At 48.8% G+C, this 22,185-nt stretch overlaps 1 protein-coding gene across 1 annotated transcript in view; it reads left to right on the plus strand.

Moving 5' to 3' along the window:
- Nucleotides 1–8,642: 8,642 nt before the first annotated feature.
- Nucleotides 8,643–22,185, plus strand: part of LOC123780119 (uncharacterized) — a 66,016-nt gene continuing 52,473 nt past the window's right edge. The window contains exons 1-2 of the mRNA XM_087858708.1: nt 8,643–12,890; nt 19,560–19,675. The gene's annotated coding sequence lies outside the window, so the exon portion shown is untranslated. The remainder of the gene's footprint in view (nt 12,891–19,559; nt 19,676–22,185) is intronic.

The raw sequence follows: 22,185 nt of genomic DNA on the forward strand, positions 1-22,185 counted from the left end.
GCAGTCAAAACTAGAGGCTCTGACGGCCAGGGTGAATGAGGCAGAAGGACGTATCAGCGAATTGGAGGATGATAGAAAGCTAAAATAGAATCTGGACTCAAAAAAATCCATGCTCAGGAATGTAGGTTACGGGAGATTACTGACTCAATGAAACATTCCAATGTCAGAATCATCGGCATCCCCGAGGGGGTGGAGAAAAACAGAGGTCTAGAAGAGATATTTGAAGAAATTGTAACTGAAAACTTCCCTAATCTAGCAAAGGAAACAAGCATTCGTGTCCAAGAGGCAGAGAAGACCCCCTCCCGAGCTCAACCACGACAAACTTACACCACGGCACGTCATAGTGCAATTCGCAAATACTAGATCCAAGGATGCAGTATTGAAAGGGGCCAGGGCAAAGAAATTTCTCACAACCAAGGCAAAGGTATCAGAATTACGTCAGACCTGTCTGCACAGTCCTGGAATGAGAGAAAGGGTTGGGGGGCATTTTTAAAGCTCTTTCAGAGAAAAACATGTAGCCAAGGATCCTTTATCCAGCAAGGCTGTCATTCAGAATTGACGGAGAGATAAAGACCTTCCAGAATCTCCAGTCATTAAACATATTTGTAACCACGAAACCAGCCCTACAGGAGATATTAAGGGGGGTTCTATAAAAGTAAAAAGGCCCCAAGAGTGATACAGAACAGAAAGTCACAATCGATAGAAACAAAGACTTTACTGGCAATATGACATCATTAAAATCATATCTCTCAATAATCGGTCTCAATGTAAATGACCTAAATGCTCCCATAACCCGCCACAGGGTTGCAGATTGGGTAAAAAGACATGACCCATCCATTTGCTGTCTACAATAGACTCATTTTGAACCTAAAGATACATCCAGACTGGAAGTAAAGGGATGAAATACCATCTTTCATGCCAGTGGACCTCAATAGAAAGCTGGGGTAGCAATTCTCATATCAGACAGATTGGATATTAAACTAAAGACTATAGTTAGAGATACAGAAGGGCACTATATTATTTTTAAAGGATGTATCCAACAAGTCGATATGACAATTATAAATATATATGCCCCCAACAGGGGAGCAGCAAGATACACAAGCCAACTCTCAAGCACAATAAGGAGACATATAGATAAAAATACGTTAATAGTAGGGGAGCTCAACACTCCACTATCAGCAATAGACAGAGCACCAGAACAGAAAACCAACAAAGAAACAAGAGCTCTGAATCCCATAGTCGACGAGCTGAACCACATAGATATATATAGAACACTACACCCCAGAACCAAAGAATACTCTTTCTATTCTAATGCCCATGGAACATTCTCAAGAATAAACTATGTTCTGGGTCACAAAAGAGGTCTCAATCGATACCAAAAGACTGAAATTATTCCCTGCATATTCTCAGACCACAGCACATTGAAATGGGAACTCAACCACAAGGAAAAATTTGGAAGAAACTCAAACACTTGGAGACTAAGAACCATCCTGCTCAAGAATGATTCGATAAACCAGGAAATCAAAAATCAATTTAAACAATTTATGGAGACCAACGAGAATGAAAACACAATGGTCCAAAACTATGGAATACTGCAAAGGCAGTAAGGGAATACTAAGGGGAAAATACATAGCCATCCAAGCCTCACTCAAAAGAATAGAAAAATATAAAATGCAGTTATTATATTCTCACCTCAAGAAGCTGGAACCGCAACAGAGGAACAGGCCTAATCCACGTACGACAGAGCAGTTGATGAAGATTAGAGCAGAGATCAATGAATTAGAAACAAGGAGCGCAGTAGAGCAGATCAAGAGAACTAGAAGCTGGTTCTTTGAAGAGTAAATAAAATTGGCAAACCACTGGCAAGACTTATCCAAAAGAATAGAGAAAGGACCCAAATTAATAAAATTATGAATGAAAAGGGAGAGGTCACAACCAACACCAATGAAATTGGAAGGATTATTAGAAACTTTTATCAACAGCTTTGTGCCAATAAATTAAGCAATCTGGAAGAGATGGAGGCCTTTCTGGAAACCTATAAACTACCAAGACTGAAACAGGAAGAAATTGAATTTTTAAACAGGCCAATTAATTATGAAGAGATTGAAACAGTGATAAACAACCTTCCAAAAAACAGAACACCAGGACCGGATGGTTTTCCCGGGGAATTCTACCAAACATTCAAAGAAGAAATAATACCTATTCTCCTAAAGCTATTTCAAAAAATAGAAACAGAAGGTAAGCTACCAAACTCATGCTATGAGGCCAATATTACCTTGATCCCCAAACCAGCTAAAGACTCTATCAAAAGGGAGAATTACAGACTAATTTCCCTAATGAATATGGACACCAAAATTCTCAACAAGATCCAGGCCAATAGAATCCAACAGTGCATTAAAAGGATTATCCATCATGACCAAGTGGGATTCATCCCTGGGATGCAAGGGTGGTTCAACATTCGCAAATCTATCAGTGTCATAGATTTTATCCAGCAGGAAAAAGCCAAAAATCATATGATCCTCTCAATAGATGCAGAAAAAGCATATGACAAAATACAGCATCCTTTCCTGATTAAAACCCTTCAGAGTGTAGGGATAGAGGGTACATTCCTCAATCTCATAAAAACCATCTAGGAAAAGCCTACAGCAAATACCATTCTCAATGGGGAAAAGCTGGAAGCCTTTCCCTTAAGATCAGGAACTCGACAAGGATGCCCACTCTCGTCACTATTATTCAACATAGTACTAGAAGTCCTTGCAACAGCAATCAGACAACAAAAAGGGATAAAAGGTATGCAAATCAGCAAAGAAGAAGTCAAAATGTCATACTAGCAGATGACATGATACTCTATATGGAAAACCCAAAAGACTCCACCCCCAAAGTACTAGAACTTAGAGAGCAATTCAGTAATGTGGCGGGATACAAAATCAATGCTCAGAAATCAGTTGCATTTCTATACACGAACAATGAGACTGAAGAAAGAGAAATTAGGGAATCCATCCCATTTACAATAGCACCAAAAATCATAAGTTATCTTGGAATTAACTTAACCAGAGACGTAAAGGACCTATATTCTAGAAACTATAAATCACTCTTGAAAGACATTGGGGAAGACACAAAAAGATGGAAAAATACTCCACGCTTATGGATCAGAAGAATTAACATAAAGTGTCCATGCTACCCAGAGCAATCTACACTTTCAATGCTATCCCGATCAAAATACCAATGACATTTTTCAAAGAACTGGAACAAATAGCCCTTAAATTTGTGTGGAACCAGAAAAGGCCCTACATCGCCAAGGAATTGTTGAAAAGGAAAAACAAAGCTGGGGGCATCACAATGCCGGATTTCGAGCTCTACTACAAAGCTGTGATCACAAAGATGGCATGGTATTGGCACAAAAACAGACACATAGACCAATGGAACAGAATAGAGAACCCAGAAATGAACTCTCGGCTCTTTGGGCAACTAATTTTTGACAAAGCAGGAAAAAACATCCAGTGGAAAAAAGACAGTCTCTCCAATAAATGGTGCTGGGAAAATTGGACAGCTACATGCAAAAGAATGAAACTTGACCACTCTCTCACACCATACATAAAGATAAACTCCAAATGGATGAAAGACCTCGGTGTGAGACAGGAATCCATCAAAATCCTAGAGGAGAACATAGGCAGTAACCTCTATGACATCAGTCACAGCAACCTTTTTCATGACACATCTCCAAAGGCAAGAGAAACAACAGATAAAATGAACTTGTTGGAGTTCGTCAAGATCAAAAGCTTCTGCGCAGCCAAGGAAACAGTCAAAAAAACTAAGAGGCAGCCCGTGGAATGGGAGAATATATTTGCAAATGACACTTCAGATAAAAGACTTGTATCCAAGATCTACAAAGAACTTCTCAAACTCAATACGTGAGAAACAAATAAACAAATCATAAAATGGGCAGAAGATATGAACACTTTTCCAATGAAGACATACAAATGGCTAACAGACACATGATAAAATGTTCAAAATCATTAGCCATCAAGGAATTTCAAATCAAAACCACACTAAGATACCACCTTACGCCAGTTAGAATGGCAAAAATTGACAAGGCAAGAAACAACAATTGCAGGAGAGGATGTGGAGAAAGGGGGTCCCTCTTACATTGTTGGTGGGAATGCAAGTTGGTACAGCCACTCTGGAAAAGAGTGTGGAGGTCCCTTAAAAAGTTAAAAATTGAGCTACCCTATGATCCAGCCATTGCACTGCTGGGTATTTACCCCAAAGATACAGACGTAGTGAAGAGAAGGGCCATATGCACCCCAATGTTCATAGCAGGTTTGTCCATAATCGCTAAATCGTGGAAGGAGCCGAGATGCCCTTCAACAGATGACTCGATTAAGAAGCTGGTCCATATATACAATGGAATATTACTCAGCTATCAAAAGGAATGATTTCTCAACATTTGCTGCAACATGGACGGCACTGGAGGAGATAATGCTAAGTGAAATAAGTCAAGCAGAGAAAGACAATTATCATATGTTTTCTCTCATCTATGGAGCATAAGAAGTAGGAAGATCGGTAGGAGAAGAAAGGGAAGAAGAAGGGGGGGTTAAACAGAAGGGGGAATGAACCGTGAGAGACTATCGACTCTGAGAAACAAACTGAGGGCTTCAGAGGGGAGGGGTGTGGGGGAATGGGATAGGCTGGTGATGGGTATTAAGGAGGGCACGTATTGCATGGTGCACTGGGTGTTATACGCAACTAATGAATCATGGAACTTTACATCAAAAACCAGGGATATACTGTATGGTGAGTAACATAATATAAGAAAAAAAACATTAAAAAAATAATGAATGTTGCTATTAACAGTCCTCTCTCACTGTTAACTAGGACTGCTTCATTTTAGTACCGGGGTGTCTGAGTGCGGGGCATGGGAAGCACATCTCCACCTCACAGAGAAGGACTTGGGATATGGGAAGCACATCTCCACCTCACAGAGAAGGGCTTGTGGCCTTAGAGTTTGGCTTTGACTCGGTTGGTACTGGGGAGCCTTTAAAGGTTGAGAGCAGTGAGCGACAGGAGCAAAATCCTGTATGAGGAGGACGAACCTGTTGGTGGCTGTGCAGGCGAGCTGACAGGGAGCCCCAGGGGCCACATGACTCCAGGCTGATGGGCAATGATTTGACCATGAATTCATGGGTTCCCTGGAGCTCTGACACTGGCCACGAGAAGGGTGGGCTGGTATGTTTGGGCGGTGCTTCATCATTCGTGTTCTATTCCCTCTGATAGCTTCACAACAGCCTGCCCTGGGAGCGTGGTGCCCTGTGCATGAGACTGCATGTGAAAAGTAGTGGGGCCCAGCCCCTCTTCAGATTGCTGGTGGGGCACTGGCTAGAACAGGGCAGGTTTTGCTTGCAGTTTCTCACACATAGGGGAACTGAACGCTGGCTAGCTCGAGCTTAGCTGGTCTGAAACGCCAGCACTCAGGGCTAGGCAGAGGCGGTGGGTGGGCGGGCTGGCTCCCACCTCTGGGTCAGGTGATTTTCTGAATGGAGAGACTGAGGATGCTTCTACTCAGTGCAAGGATTCGCTTTCCTCCTCTAGGTGAGAACCTGACTTCTCTTAGCTCTCTGTGCAAGTATGGTTTGTAGTATCACTTTTTTTAAACTCTCGATGAGCTGACATTCCTGAAGATGCCCTGTGTGTAGTTTCCCCATCTCATCTCATCATGCAGGTGGGCCTTCTTCCTTTGTCTGGGCTTTGAATGGCTATTGTTGGAGCTCTAAGCCCCGAGTCCCTGCAGGTCTCGGGGGCACCCAGGGGAGTGGTCACAATCCACATCTTCCCTCCCTGCAGGCATTTGTGCTTTGACGTTGCTCCCAACCAGCATGGGCACAGGAAGCACGGGCATCTTTGTCCTCCCTCTGAGGGACACAGCCCTCTCTTCTCGCCATGTTTCAGACTCTTCCTGCATGCTCACATGACTGTAACACCCTGGGGAAAGGACCCCGTGCTTCTGGAATGCAGTGGGTCTTTTCCTGATGTTTCCAGATCCTGCCGTATACGTACTCCCACGCCCATCCCCTGGTCACTCGACAGAGCTTCTTAGGCTTGTGACAGCCTCTGAGTCTTCACTGGGAAGCACTGCTCACCCTGACCCTCCTTTGTTTGAGGGGCAAGCCCGAGCCCCAGGACAGATCAGGGGTGAGACCCTTGTTGACCACAGCGTTGGGATACTGTCCCTTGGGCATGGCTGTGACACTCGACGGGTGTCAGGAGGGCTGCATGTGCAGGGGAGGCAGCTGGCCCCATGCATGCCGTGTGCTCACACTGTGTGGGTCCAGCCCTGCTCCTCGGGAGCATCCTGGTCAACCACCCCACAGCTGAACAAAGGGAAAGCAGCTTGTAAATTCTGTCTCTGAATCAATGTTCCCGCCCAAGACAGGAAGTACATAAGAGAGGATTTAGACGTGTGGTTGGGAAGAACCAGGGTGTGGGGGCGGGGGACCTTGTCCGGAGCAGGGGTGGAATAAACCAGATAAAAAATGAGCTGATTAGAAGGTGAGGCATTAGGAAGAAAAATGGCAACAACGGGGGCCATGAATAATTTAGAGAGACGATGATGGAGAGCAAGGGTTTGTGAGCTGTCTGCACACACACACACGTTCACTCACATCTGCCCAGAAACATCTGTGAGCCCCAAGTTCCCCACTATAAGCTTATAATCTGTAACATTGTCTGTGCTGACTGCCTCGGGGGCGGTTGCGAGAGAAGATGAGGTCAAGGTCTGGAAAGCCCTGAGCTCCTACGACACACCGTGACTCTTGGTGACTTGCAGCCTAGCCCGGAAGGGGGTATGAACATCTGTGACAGCAGAGTGAGAACGACCAACGAAGCCAGCCTCGCTCGGGTGTGGCCACACCCCGGCTGTGCACAAGGTCGGTGTGACAGGCGTGCTTCAACGACTGCCAGCACAGAGACTCAGAGGGATCCTCCATCGACATGAAAAGGGGCTTTATTGGGATCTACATGGTGGGACTGCAGCAGAGGAGTTAGGGTTCCACTGTCTGTAGTGGTGGTCTCTCCAGCTGTGAGAAACAGACCCAGCGTAACAGCTGAAACACAGTGCAGGGGTGTTTTTATTTTCTCCCATCAAGAGCGGGCCTTGGGCTGCATGGGGTGTTAGTGGCAGCTCCGTGGTACCCAGAGGGTCAGGCTTCTTTTTGCTTTGCCATCTTTAGAGTTTGCCTTGGGGCTGCAAGCTGGCTCCTGGGATGCCAGCTGTCATGTCCACATTCTAGAAGGAAGAAGGCACAGGGTTACATCTTGTGGCCAACTATGCAAGTAACACTAGTCTTTGAAGAACATTCTTAGAAGTTCCTTCTGCTGACGACTTATGCTTAGAATTCATGGAATATCTCTGTACAGGAAAGCCTGGAAAGGTGCTTTTTCAGCTCTATACATTTCCGTCCGTTGCTAAGAAAGGAAGGGGGGGCAGACAGTCGAAGGCAGCTAGCAGTTTCTGCCTTGCTTTCTACAGCAAATCCTGCTGAGGAGTGAAACCCAGAGGAGATGCAATTTCTAGACTAAAATCATGTGACCTTCTGTGTCATGGCTGGCTGCATGCAGAGGGCCTCATGATTCTTCAGAATTGCCCACATCAGAATTAGCAGACATGAGCCCCACGGCTCCGAGGGCCGTTGGCCTCAAGGCCTCAGCTTGTGGTCTGTTTGGGCACCAGCTGAAGGTGCTTGTGGCCACTGGGTCCCCTTTCTGTGGGCTTGGGGTGCTCCATGGCTGCTAGTGTTGCGTATCGAGAAAGCCTGTAAGAGTGAGCTGGTCCTTGCAGCTGGAAAGAGAATAATTTAAATGCCTGTGTATTACAGGGGAAGAGAATAACTCATAAAAGTATTTGTCAGCCTAATTTGGAAAATTATCAGAACATATAGGCACATAATTCTGGAGTCTGTCAGGACTTGGGAACAGCAAGAAGCACCTGGGCTTCAGGAAGAGTAAAGCTTCCAGCCAGCCCGCCTGATTTTTCCTCCTCCTTTCGGCCAAGCGGCAAGCCCGATCCATTAGGGGAAATGAGATGGAATTTGTCCTGACTTTAATAAGCTCTTTGGATTTAGGTCCTCTTGAGAAAGCATCACAACGCCAGGGAGAGCTGGTGCGGCTCCCGCCACCGTGAGGCGGTGTGTGACATGGTGGCTGGTCATTCTCAAAGATCACTCAGGAATGTCCCAGCCTCAGCCTGGGGGCTAGCCAAGCACATGCGGGCAGCCCTTGCTGACACCCACAGGAGACATGTGTGATGGGCAAGCATTGTCCGCAGGGGAAGGGAGCGCCCACCTGCTGCTGGGCACACAGGTTGACTCTCGAGTGTATTTCCTTCACAGAAGCTCCCAGAATTGATGATGAGCAAGTCATCTGTACCTTGAGTTCAACATAATGTGCTATTGATCCCTGAAGTAATTTTGAACCTACTCTTCACCTGTCACATGGCCCATTCTTCTTTTCCATCCCATTTATTATTGAGATCTATAAAAACGACTGGTTTGTCTACTTGGGCTCTTTGCATTGTCAGCATGGGGTAACTTGGACATGTGGGGATTATTTAATATAAACTTTCTCACACACACACCCCTGCTCTTCATACTCCGCCTGCCCATCCACTATTCTGCCATTATCCTGTCTGCCAATTCCATTGACTAGATTTTCTTAGCCGTGCCTCCAAGACCCTCTCTGCTCTAGACCTTTTAAAATGTGACATATTAACTTACAAATCGAGCAGCAAAACCGTAAGTCCCAGCCATGTGAACGTTCCAAGGGGGTGAGAGGAAATGTCCCTCCTGCCACAGGAGTTGCGGCCCAAAAGCCGGCTCATTTGGAATCAGCTCGTCAGATTTCCATCATGATTTCCCAAAATGAAATGGAAAATAACTTAAATTGACTCAGGAATTTCTTTCAAAACGCTCTGGCAATCCATATGCTTTCAGTTGCAAGTGGAAAAAAAGCCATAACGTGTAAGTTCTGCATAACTTAAATGCCCATTTTTCTTACTGCCAATGTCGACATCAGCAACTTTCCTATCATTTAGGAGAAGGAGAGTACTATAGTCATTTGAAGCAACAAGGGGTCCAAATCTAATGCTGAGGCAGTGTTTGGCCTCCGAGTTCATGTTTTGTTAAAAACGGTTCAACTTCCCGTGAGAGACCCGTGCAGACACAGTGTGACTGCCAGGTTCTCAGGGGAGCCTGAGCATGGAATCCTGTGGGAGCATGAGTGTGAGAGATGACCACTAGATCCTAAAATATGCCCGTGTAGATGAGCGAACTTCCATCTGTTTCTTAACTGTGGTCACAAAGACACAGATGCTGGTGTTTCTATAAAGGGTCTAAAGACAAATGATAGTATAAATCATCATTTTGAACACAATAAGGTTTTAATTTTTTCTGGTTTTACTTCTTTATCATTTTTTCCTGTAACAGGTATTTTTGTGCTATAATGATTGATTCTGGTTTCTGAACATTACCTTCTAATGAAAAAGAAATATTTCATATTTAAAGAGAGATGGGAAAAACGTTGGGTTATCCACATTTCTGAAACATTAGGAAAAGCTCCTAAATGTTCACTTGGGCTTTGAAAGGTTTTCTAAAGTAAGGATTATAAATGAACACTCGGTTGGCAAGCTCCATTCTCATCTCCTCTTAGGAAGTTGTCAATGTGGCATAAATAACATTGCACGAAAGATCTGTTTCTCAATCCTTGAGACGTCCTAGACCTCGGGCTGCACCTACAGAATAGGATAATGTTGCAGATTCTCCCAGAATGAGCTACAACATTAATTAAGAAGTGCACAAAATGATGTGGGATGTTCCATCAGGAATGGGCTCAATTCAGTCTTTTAGAATTTTCAGGAAAGAAGAAAGGCTAGGAAGCTAGCAGTTTGGAGGAAGCCACCCTGTAAGAGGTTTTGTTATCCTCTGCTATGCACGCACATGCTATGCCTCACCTTGGTCATACCCCCGGCAGTCTTGAGAGAGAAGCTTCACTGCTCCTATTCCACAGAGATAAATGGGAGCTCTAAGAGGTAATGAACTTACCCAAAGTCACATAGCTGGAAAAGGCTGGAATTTGTGTTTTTTTTCAATCTGCATGTATCAAACATGGACAGAAATTACTTCCAGATTTTCAGCGCAGGTTGGATATAGAATGGAAAAGAAGCAAGATCTCATCTTAACTTCTGTTCACATGGTAGGTGGATTTGCAGGAGTCTGTGGACATTTTGGACTACAGTCTACAATAGGACATCTATTTGACATTGAAACCCAGGACACACACACAGACACAGACAAACACAGAGCTGGATCAAAAGGTTCATAGGGATCTGGTGGGGAAAGTATGGGACAAGGGGGCTAAGAGAAGGGTGACACCGCTGGGTTCTGGCCCAGTTGTGTGGGACTGAGGGTGCATAGGGGGCGTGCAGGGGGCCCGCGTGGGGTGTCGGAGGAGAGAGGAGCCTGGCTTGGCTGAAGGGTACTTTCTGCATTCATCTGTAGGAAGGCACAATGGAGCCCCTTTACATGTGTTGATGGGGTGGGGAGGGAGGTGGGGAGGGACAGATGTTACGAGCACCCCCCCCTTATAGCTCTTCATTATGTGGATGTTTTCCTCTATTTCGTTTATTTGAAGAAGAGGCCAGCGCAGCACCTCTGTTCCAGCCACAGCCATGTCCAACTGAACATCAGATTTCATTTTTCGGAGGATGTTTATTAAAAAATAAAAAGTGGCAAAAGAAGGCAACTCCTTCCAAAGAAGAGAGTTAAGACTCCTGCTTGAATTCCTCACTTACGAAACACACACACACACACACTTGTTGCCAGTTAAGCAAGCCAACAGACATAGTGGGGACACCTCCCATTAAGCTCTGTGGCCAGGAAACAGAACTTTAAGTGCATTCCCCCATTAGGTAAAAAGAGAAATTGGAAATTTCCTTTTTGGAAATTGAGAAAACTGGAAGCAATGTCATCTTTTTAGAATTTTCTAACAGAGTCACAATTTTTTGTTAGCTGGGGAGCCTATCGATGCTGTTCAGAGCATGCACTGTGTTATGGAAAGGTGGAAGGAGGGCAGATGGCTTGGACTGGCCAGTGCTGGAGGCACCCGCCCCCCCCCCACCTGTGCTCTCCTGCTGAGGGCACCTCCCGTGGCTCCACATCTTGCAGGCCTCCTTTTCCAAAGCTCCAAGTGATAAGAACTCACGAGTGGGGCAGGGAGGGGGGGGCAACACAGTAAAGAGGAAACAGAATATAAATTTTAAGACTAGATGTTGCCAGCTGGTTCCAGCAGAGCTAGAGGACAGCAGATATGGACAGGAATCCAAGAAGCAGAGACACTGAGAGTATAAAAGGAGCAAAAAACTTTCTTTGCTGCTCTATCGATCAAGAAAAGAACAAGTCCGTTCAAAAATCTATCAGATCGTCTTTCTGGAAACTAAACCCAGAGGAATATGAGCTGGATTCGACAACCATTCTATTTTACCATCTCCCTGACTCAGAGAGTGGCCCTTGTCAGTGTTTGAGCTTATCCATAAAATGTCTTTTGAAAGTTTCACCCAGATGAGTATATTTGCTGAGGCTGTTTCCACCTTTGCTTCCTTTTTTGTTTTTGTTTTTGTTTTTTTAAAGATTTTATTTATTTGTGAGAGAGCACGAGAGGCAGGAGGGTCAGAGGGAGAAGCAGACTCCCCGGTGAGCAGGGAGCCTGATGCGGTATTCCATCCTGGGATCCTGGGACTCCGGGATCATGACCTCTGAGCCAAAGGCAGTGGCTTAACCAACTGAGCCACCCAGGCGCCCTGCTTCCTTTTTTTTTTTTTTTTTAATTTTTTTTATTATATTATGTTAGTCACCATACAGTACATCCCTGGTTTCTGACGTAAAGTTCCATGATTCATTAGTTGCGTATAACACCCAGTGCACCATGCAATACGTGCCCTCCTTACTACCCATCACCAGCCTACCCCATTCCCCCACCCCCTCCTCTCTGAAGCCCTCAGTTTGTTTCCCAGAGTCCATAGTCTCTCATCCTGCTTCCTTTTTTAATTAGGAGTTGTGTTAGGGAGCTTGGTCTGAGTGGCGCTGAGCAGCGGGTGCTGAATCCGCCGTCTGCAAGTGATGCCGGCAGTTGCCAGAACAGGTGAGGCTTCTCTGCGGGGATGCCCCGAGCTCTGCTCTCGGGCAGGACAACCAACACCCTTGTCTTCATGCTCTCCTACTTAAAGCTTGAAATACTGCATGTGGTATGATTAAAAAGATCTTGGTGTAGCACATTCAGGGCCTGCCCAAGGGAGTCATGAGGCCGGGGCAGCTCAGGAGGAGCCTGGTGTCCCTGCCGGGCACGTGGCCTGCACTTCCTCAGTCTGTGCTGAGCGAGTGGGTCCCTCGGCTCCTCTCTGTTCTCCTCCTGTTCCTCCTTTGCCACTGATTCTGCCCCTGCTTGTTCTCAGTAGAGTAGGTAAGGGAGAAGGAGGTGTGTATAAATCTCCCACTGCCTGTTTTTGGTTCTCGCCATGGCCGGGATGCAGCTGAGCAAAACAATTTACATGCTCAGACCTAGGAGGCCTTTTGCACCTCAAAGTCCCTTGCCTCTTCTGAGTTTTTGCTGGCATTTCCTTCGAGTTCAGCCTGCAGGCCCCAGCCTGGGCTCCCACTTCCCTTCCCTGGTTAGAACTTTCCACGCACATCTGACCCAAGGAGAAGGGGGCCCTCGTGTTAACTGGTGACTTTAGGTTTCATTGCAAGAACCAGGAGCTGTGGGACACCTGAGTTTCATGGAGATTCTGGACACGTCGCTCAAGGTCAGCTTGTAAGAGCCCCTGGAGAAAAATGGCATCATTACAGGTTAGTATCCCTGTCTTTGGAAAAAGGAAAAACAATCTCACCCCAAAAGGGAGATGGGCATCGCTGTAAACAGCCCAGCTGGCTGGGGGACGGGCACCAGAAGCCTCTCAGGGAAGTGGACACATCTGCCTGGCTGTCGGCAGAGGGCAGAGAGCTCAGTCACCACACCCGGCACTGACCCCTGCCCAAACCTGGACCTCACAGTGCAGCCCGTGTGTCCTGGCTCCCACACCCTTTGTGCTCCACCCAGTGTCCCCTGGGGACTCGAAGTGAGGACAGCCAGGCTGCCAGGCAGACTGCTCACGGGCTGCAGGTGTCTGTTGTGGGGCTTCGATGATTTTTTTTTAGAACAGAAGAGCTTTAACCTGAAAAGTGGAAGCTTAATTTAAATCTTGGCTTCAAAATAAAAAAATCTGGGTGGCTTCGGCCTCAGAGGAAGGTGGGAGCCTTACCTTATCTTCCAGACCCTCCATTTCTTCGTGGGCCTGCAGGGAGGAGGCACTAGGGCCACAGCCTCCAGCGGCCCCTTCCATTTCCTGAGCATTACTTGAAACGTCAAGCCAGCCGCTCATGTTTCCACACCTCAGCCACTCAGTCTGGGACACAGTCTGTGGCAGGCGCTCTCTGGGACTCTGCCTGCAGCACCTCCTGCCATGCCTGGGGCTTCTGCCTCCGTCCTCTCAACCTGCATCCTGCGGCTTCAGGGATGTGTGTTCCTGATGTTCCTGATGGGATCGGGCTCTGCCCACCTTCTTGAATGTGGGATCGGAGTGAACGCCACCACCTTAATTTCCGTAATTTCCCTCATTGGTCTTCATGCTGTACCTGCTCCCGTATCACAGAAACCACCAGAAACTCAGCTTCACAAAGACAGGCTGTGTCCACAGACAGGCGTATAGCACCCCCTCACCCTGAACTTCGGAACAGCTCAAGCTTAAGCTCCCCATTGTCCCCCAGGGACAAAGGCGGGAGGTGCCCAGCATCACTGTGTCGCGGTGCTGTGTCTGAGGCTCCAGGCCGTGTCCTGGGTGCCTGAGGGCATAGCCTGGGGACTGCGTTCCTCCCCTAAACTCTTTTCTCTCCCATTAGTCAGGGAACTTCCTGGTGCCAACCCCTCCTGCTTCTTGTCTCAAAACCACACATAGTCGCCTGTGCTGGGCCAGGGCCCCCTGCAGACCACCCCTACAGACCCCAGAGGGCACCTCTGCTCTGAAGCCGCCTGTGCCCCTCACTTCTAACCAGAGTGCATGTATGGGTCTGGTTCTGCCCTCAGACCTAATGCTTTGAAATAGTCACCATCAGGAACAACGTAGCTCCAGGAAAGGGGAGAAGTCACTACTGAAAGTGCAGTGCAGGAACCAGGTAGCTCATTCTCCAGTCTCTCAGCACAGGATCACCTGCGAGAGGCCTCCTGTCTCCCGGAGCAGAAGAACCGAACATGGTGCGGGGTGGGCAGAGAAGGGAGCCCGTTCAGTTTAACTTTAAGCCATACAGAGGGAGGAAAAAGCAAGCCAGGCAGTGCTAGGGAAAACAAAAAAGCTGAAACACCAAAAGTGCATAGACGGAGGCTGCCCTTGGAAGCAAAGACTCTCAGCAGACGCCTCGGGGACCGGTCAGGCCCGTGGCTGGAATGAGAGCTGCGCTCACCATCGATTTCGGAGGCAGAGTGTCCACGGCTGCCTGCTTGGCCCGCGGACTTCACGAGGGCCAAGCCTCAGAACCCTGGCTAGGCCTGGGTAGACGTATGCACACCGAGACTTCCTTCCTTCAGATACACACGTGGTCATTGGTAAACACAACACACAGCTCATTCCTGGTGTAAAGCTTTGGGGAAGCCATGGGCACACGTCATCACCGAGCAGGGCCAGCATATCCCAGATGAGCGGTGGTTGCCAATATTCCATTTATGAGCCTCTGTTCTCACCAGCTAATAGGGCTTAATGAACTCCTTTTTGTATTTTATTTCAACAAATCCATGTCATTAAAGTAGCAGTCTCCGTGGAGCTTGGCCTTTTCACGGCTGCCCGCTGGGGTCCTGGGCTGGCAACACCACCGTGACCTCAGAGCTGTGGGCGATGCTCTGCAGTCCCTCCCAGCAGCGGCACGGTCCCCATCCCCATCTCGCTCTGTCTGGCCCATGCTGTTGCCTTTTCCATGCATGCTATGACGTATGCCCAGCATCCAGGAGCTCTGGGAAGGCTGCGGAGGAAGAGGGCCTACGGGAGCTGAACTCAGTGGCTGTTGTCTCCTGGGCCTCACTACTCGTTCTTCCAGCCACCTCCCCGGTGACCCCTGCCCTCGGTGCAGCCTTCTCTCTGCCCCCACAGACAGGCCAGCACCCACCATGGATGGGCTCTGGGTGGGGCGTGCCGGCAGCGACACAGAGTCTATCCCAGACTGCAGGCCGAGTATCTCACCGAGGAGCACAAGAAAAGCTGGGTCTGTGGGCAAACCCAGCCTCTGAAAACCACGGACCATCCTTCCAGAGCCTCCTTCTTACTGCAGCTGCCCTTGGAATGGCTGTGGGGTGGACGACAGCGGTCCAGTGTGGTCCTCCGCATGGGGCACCAGGTGGTCCAGACACCTGGGGGAGCCGTAACTTAGCAGCCACGATGCACAGTGAGCAGCCCCGGGCCTCTCTGTCAGTTCGGCATCAGAAAGAGGCAGCCCCAAGGAGGGGCGGCTGGCCCACCGAGCATATTGCTCATCGTGCTTATTGTGAATTCCAGCGTCTTACACTCTCCCTGCATAAACTCTGATTTATGAGGGCCAGGAGGCAGACGGACAGCTTGTGATTGGACGTACTGCTCTCTTGTGGAGAATTTACTTCAGATCAACAGAAAATGGTTTCTGAAGCTCCTGCGGTCATTAGTCTCAATTACGCAGCCTTCAGAGCAGGTAAGACACCTGCCTGCTGAAGGTGCCCAGCTCCGGCCGGGGCAGCCCCTCCACCTCCCCTGGCAGGCTGGAGCAGGTGGAACGTTCCTGAGCTGCCACACACCCCCAAGGAGCATGCCCCCTGAGGAGCAGTGCAGGAATCCAAGCGCCTCTCTACCGGCCACGTGCCCCCCCGCTTTGTCCATCTGTGTGTGGCAAGCCTCCCATGCCGTTCCCTGTGATGTGTCCGGGCTGTGCTTTCTGCCACAGGGGCTTTGCTTGTGTCTTTTGGTCTTGTCCACGTCCACAACACCAGCCCACCCACATATCAAGGTGACGTCACAGACCCCAGCAACGCTGCCCTGGAGGGTGCTTGAAGCGCTGGGATTGGGATCCAGGTTACCATGATGAACAACATGCCGTATTTTTGTAAATTTTGGTCAAGATCAGATTTTAAAAAATAAAATTGGTAGACAAGCTTGGAACATAAAGCCCTGTCCTCCTGTACATTCAGGGAAGACTCTTTGGATCAAACCGTTCAGCCATGTATCAGGTGTGACCCACTGAGGTCAGGGGGGCGGTCAGGTGTGCACACACACATCAGTGCTTCAGAGAGAAGGCTGTGTGTGGACGGAGGCTCTGTGGGGAAGTGTGGAGCCCGGGCCAACCCTAGAAACCCTTGCTAGTTTCCAGCAAGTTCACGAACCTCTCTGCGCTTGAGCATTCTCAGTTGCAAACGGGGATAGTGACTTGGAAGTTCTGCTGTGAGGACTGAATGAACTAACGTAGGCCACATGCTCACAGCACCACAGGAACGTCGGGAACACTGGGGATACTTGAAGCTATTGATACTCATTGCCCAGAAGGTTTGATTTTTAATTGTTCCATTAGATCCAAAATTCTGAATTAACAAAATGGAAAGAACTGGTTGGTCTGGTGCACTGAGGTGGGGGAAGGCTGGACGTGGGGCAAGGGGCGTGAGGAGGGAGAGTCTGAGGTCCAGAGGGAGCAGGGCAGCAGGCAGGAGAAGCGAGGTCTGGGGGAACCCACAGCCCAGAGGGGCTGCACAGAGCCCAGGGACGTGGGTGGAGACCAGAGGTAATGGGGGAGATGCCGTGTGCGTGGAGGCACCAGACAGCCATGGCCAGTGCCCCTCTGCTGCCCTCCCTGGATGTCGCATCAGCACTGCCCATCCTGGGGGCTCGGTGTCCACGCACGAGTTGGTGGGCTGTGGGACTGCAGATGGGCAGCAGATTCTGACAGTTTTTTTTTTAATATTAAAGTCCCTGAGATGCTCTCTAAGTTCTTGTTTACCTGCAAGCACAAGTTCCTAACTATATTTATTGCTTCCATCAGAATGAACTTTACGACACCTTTTGGTGTTCTGGAATCCCCGAGTTTAATGACCGGAAAGAAGGAAGCGCATTTTCAGCCATCGCCCTTGCCTTGGGACCCATGAGTGCCTTCCATCACTGTATCGTGCTTTAGGAGATGCTCTGCCTGGTCTCTAACCACAAAAGCTCCCTTCCATGGGGGTTGATTCAGGATCTTGCTGGGGCTTTTGAGTCTAAAATCGTGGTGAAATCCGGGGCTGAATAAATTGTGGTCATGAGGCCCCACTGGACTGAACAGAGACCAGGGGAAAATCACATTTCTCCAGGAAAATAGGAGGTTCAGAAAGTGGGGACCCAGCAGAATCAGACACTCTTCCAGGGGAAGAGCAGATTTGCGGTCCCTCTTCTTACTCTTACTGCCAGGACTCTGGCCATGGGATCTTTCAGGAAACCCCATCCTGCCCCTCTCTCCTGCCCCCCCCCGGACATTCACCACCTTCCATGGATCACCGTCCGACTCATCCTCCAGGAAAGGCCACAGACAAGTTCCCTGAGGCTACCTGGTGCCCAGATGAAATGGCCAGTGACATGAGAACAAATGGGACAAGCGTTGGGGTCAGAGAGATGGGACCTTGAACCCCAGCTCTGCCACGTCGCAGCGGGATGGCCACAGGCAAGCCACCCAGCTCAGGTGCTTTGACTGTGACGCACGGAGGTTACTGCCTGCTCTGAGGGGTTGCTAGAGAATTAGAACACCTTGTCATATTGACTTATTTAAGATGTGTGCACCTCTGCTTTCTCTAGCCATGAGGTACTTTACAAATGAAATCCCCTCTGGTATCTGCCAGCCCTCCAGGCCGCAGGGACTGTGTCCCTGGCCTCCATGTGTACTGTCTGCCCATGTCGAGTTCCCTCCCTGAAGCCTCTCTTCAGCTCACCAGCTACTTCTCCGAGAATATCTCGGTGGGTTCCGTGGTTGAGGCAGGCTCCAACTTGCCTAAACTCAGAGCAACATGGCCCTTGAGACTGTCACTGGGATAGGTGAAATCTCTGGAACATCCCTCACCTAATTCTCTTTGGTTGGGTGCAAGCTGAACCCAGGCTTTCTATGCCACGAGACTCCAGGTTTCCTTGTCCAGCCTTTTGTCCTTTGCCTGGCCGCAGGCCAGACGTCAGAGATGAGCAAGAGGCTGGAGCACCATGTCCGGTGAGGAGTCGGCCGTCCAAGGACTCATCACACTGAAAGCAGGGGGCGATTTCAGAGTGAGCCTGGGGTGCCAGCAGAACATAGGGAGGAGGGACCGCCCTGGCTTGGGGAGCGGTGGAGGCCCAGGAGGAGGTGGCATCGCGCCCCATCTCCAGGAGCCATGAAGGTTGGGCAGGGCAGGCAACAGCGGAGCGGCTTTCCAGGATTGAGGATTTGGCTCCTACCAAACACTTCGTGGCGGGACACCAGTATTTTCTTTTTTGATCCACTTAATCACATCATCTTTGCAGAAAACTTTTCTTTAAATTCTGACTGCTTTGAAAGCACACCAGGAAGGTTGTATCACTTGGCATTATTTTCAGTGAATTACGGAAGGAAAGACCCTAATCCTTGGAGGAGCACGCGTTGCCAGGCCCTGTACTAAGCCGATGCTCAGATGTGGGTTAAAGTTCTAGAAAGCAGCTTTTATAAGTATTTCTGGTTCTGCTTTGTTTAATTAGTAATTGTTGACTGTAGAGAGAGCAAAACCTTGCTACCCGCATTTTTATGGTGCACAAAGAAGGGGAGAATGCAAATGTTTTATGTTTTCGTTTGCCGCTCCCGTTTGCCTTCTCGCTCTCTCTGTAAACCCCTGCCATCTGCAACCATTCTCTGTGCTCTAATAGCCAAGATACCATCTAGTCTTCTCTAAAGGCTGCTTCGAGCAGGTTTCCTGTAATGAAGATGCTGGTGGTAGAGATAAATCTGTTTCCATTCCAAAAAATGGGAAGGGGAAAAACCCCGCTTAGTGCTTGTTTGTGCATAATAGTGCCATTTTCTTAAAGACCTGTTTTAGACAGTGTTATGGGCTAATAAAGAACCAGTCTGCCCACAGCTCTCTGGGTAACTACAGAGCAGTGGGGATGGCGCAGGTGGGGCGTCATGGATGCCCGGGTGGCTGAGAGTGAGGATTTCCCATTTGAGATCCAAGTCTGCAGCTCCCACAAGTTAATCTAAAAATAGACCAAGCACATTTTCTTGCTGGGTAGATTCAGATAAAATTGAGCTCCTACATACCCAGGATTTGTGGGATTTGTTGCTAATGTTAGGGATTTACATTTCTGTTATACCTCTGCCGGCTTAATCTGATCATTCCAAAATGCTCAGAACTGGTTGCTCTTTCAAGGACAACTTGATTAGCTAAAAATTAGACCTTTATTTATTGAAGCCTTTGGACTTTGGGCACCAATCTGTTTTACTCATCCTTTGCAGTTCCTTCAGACGTTCCTGAAAACACGTCTGCTGAGGCCGTCAGCTCCACCCAGATTTTACTGACGTGGGCTTTGGTGCCTGAACAGGACCAGAACGGGCTCATACTGGGCTACAAGGTATGTGTCAGAGGTGACCGTCCTGTGCTTAGACTGTGCAGGTGCTCCTGCGTGTCACTCCCTTAGACTAAGGAGCGCAGGGCGTCTTCCAGACCTGCAGCACCGTCCTGTGTTGTGATGTTCACATCTGTTTTCTCCTCTAAACTTCCTTGCCATCTGGTGACGAGGCACGACTACAACCTCCTAACATAGGCCCAAACAACACATGGGTAGGAGCCGGCTACTTAAGCTCGAGCCTCTGCTTCCTGGCTTGTACAACGGGAGTCATCATGGTGGCTGACTCTGATCTGGTCTGAGAGGGAAGGGGGTTTGATTTTGTGAGCTGCGGTGTGCTCCTAGCGTGTGCTGAGTGGGTGTTCTTAGCTACCTGTATGCTGGTGCGCACACCAGCATCCTGGGCCATCCAGGGCAATGGCGACAGCAGGAGGGGCGAGCACCTTTCTGCCTCTTGGGGGGCCCTTGCTGGGTTTAGTCTTACCTGCACTTATCCACCTGTGCTTTTGTTTACATCACTTCCCCCGAGCAGTGGGACGGATTTTCCTGGATGTGGCCCATAGGGCCCCACACCTGTCTGTTACTCCCTGTACAGCCTTCCAGCATCGGAACTCCAGGCTTTCCTTGGTTTTGATCCCCAGCCTCTGGTTTTCCCCCTCCTGTTCTCGTGGGCATTCAGTTGCTCCCCCAGGCCCTGCTGGACGTGGGGATCTCACTGGGCAGGTGTAGTGACCACAACTCCACAGCACATACCTGGGTCCTGGAGAAGAGAGCTTGCCCTGCTGTTTTCAAGCTCCTCCCTGAGGTCCGCCATCTCTTATGGCCTTCTGGGTCCTGGACTAAGGGACCAGTTCAGGAAGGATGAGCTGCGAGTGAGGACTTAGCAAACCAGCAGGAGCAGGCAGGGCCGTGGACTGGAGTTTCCCAGGGTGCTGTGTCTGTGCATGGGCAGCAGCACAGAGCCCAGGGGGACTGTGGCCCAGGGTGCAGGGAATTCCAGCAACTCTCTCGAGACAGGAGCCCAATTTCCCAAGAACCTGGGAAACCGAGGGGGCGCTGGCTCCTTCTGTAGGAAGCACAGTGTCGGTGTTTATGACCAAGTCCTCGTTCTAGTGGATGTGGTTGGTGTGCCTGCTGTCGTGTGCCTCAGCTCTGGGAAATCACGGCTCAGGGGAGCTCCCCCTGCCATGGGCTGGGTCCTAACTCAGCTCCTCTTCTGCTCTGGAGCACGTCTTCCCCACTAAATACCAGCATATGGAAACTAGATCCATAAGCCTTAAACACCGCTGCTGTGGGGGAGAAGCCGCAGTTGCTGGTCCTTGCCCTGTGGTTGAGAGGCCCCCTCCTGGCACCCTGCATCCCCATGACCATGCACGCTTGTGTGTGGATGCTCCAGATTCTGTTCCGGGCCAACGACCTGGACCCCCGAGCCCCGCAGTCCCATCGTGCAAGGGAACCACACGCAGTCGGCGCTGCTGGCCGGTCTCCAGAAGTTCATGCTATGCAAGCTCCGGGTGCTGACGTTCGTCCGCATTGGCAACGGAGTCCCCAGCTCTCCCCTCATCCTAGAGTGGACCGAGGATGACAGTATGGTAGCGGTGTGCTTGAACAGCCCAAACAACGGAGACAGTTGTCATTTTTTTTTAATAATGATTTTTATTATATTATGTTAGTCACCATACAGTACATCCCCGGTTTTCGATGTAAGGCTCGATGATTCATTAGTTGTGTATAACACCCAGTGCACCATGCAATACGTGCCCTCCTTACTACCCATCACCGGTCTATCCAATTCCCCCACCCCCCTCCCCTCTGTAGCCCTCAGTTTGTTTCTCTGAGTCCATAGTCTCTCATGTTTCATTCCCCCTTCTGATTACCCCCCCTTTCTTTATCCCTTTCTTCCCCTACTGATCATTCTAGTTCTTATGTTCCATAGATGAGAGAAATCATATGATAGTTGTCTTTCTCTGCTTGACTTATTTCACTAAGCATTATCTCCTCCAGTGCCGTCCATGTTGTAGCAAATGTTGAGAACTCGTTCTTTCTGATTGCTGAGTAATATTCCATTGTATATATGGACCACAACTTCTTAATCCAGTCATCTGTTGCAGGGCATCTCGGCTCCTTCCACGATGTAGCTATTGTGGACATTGCTGCTATGAACATTGGGGTGCATATGGCCCTTCTCTTCACTACGTCTGTATCTTTGGGGTAAACACCCAGTAGTGCAATGGCTGGATCATAGGGTAGCTCAATTTTGAACTTTTTAAGGGACCTCCACACGGTTTTCCAGAGTGGCTGTACCAACTTGCATTCCCACCAACAATGTAGGAGGGATCCCCTTTCTCCACATCCTCTCCAACAATTGTTGTTTCTTGCCTTGTCTATTTTTGCCATTCTAACTGGCGTAAGGTGGTATCTCAGTGTGGTTTTGATTTGAATTTCCTTGATGGCTAATGATTTTGAACATTTTTTCATGTGTCTGTTAGCCATTTGTATGTCTTCATTGGAAAAGT

This window comes from Ursus americanus, chromosome 33, assembly GCF_024610735.1.
Source record: "Ursus americanus isolate L20-20 chromosome 33, mUrsAme1.1.p, whole genome shotgun sequence".
In the NCBI taxonomy this organism is placed as follows: Eukaryota; Metazoa; Chordata; class Mammalia; order Carnivora; family Ursidae; genus Ursus; species Ursus americanus.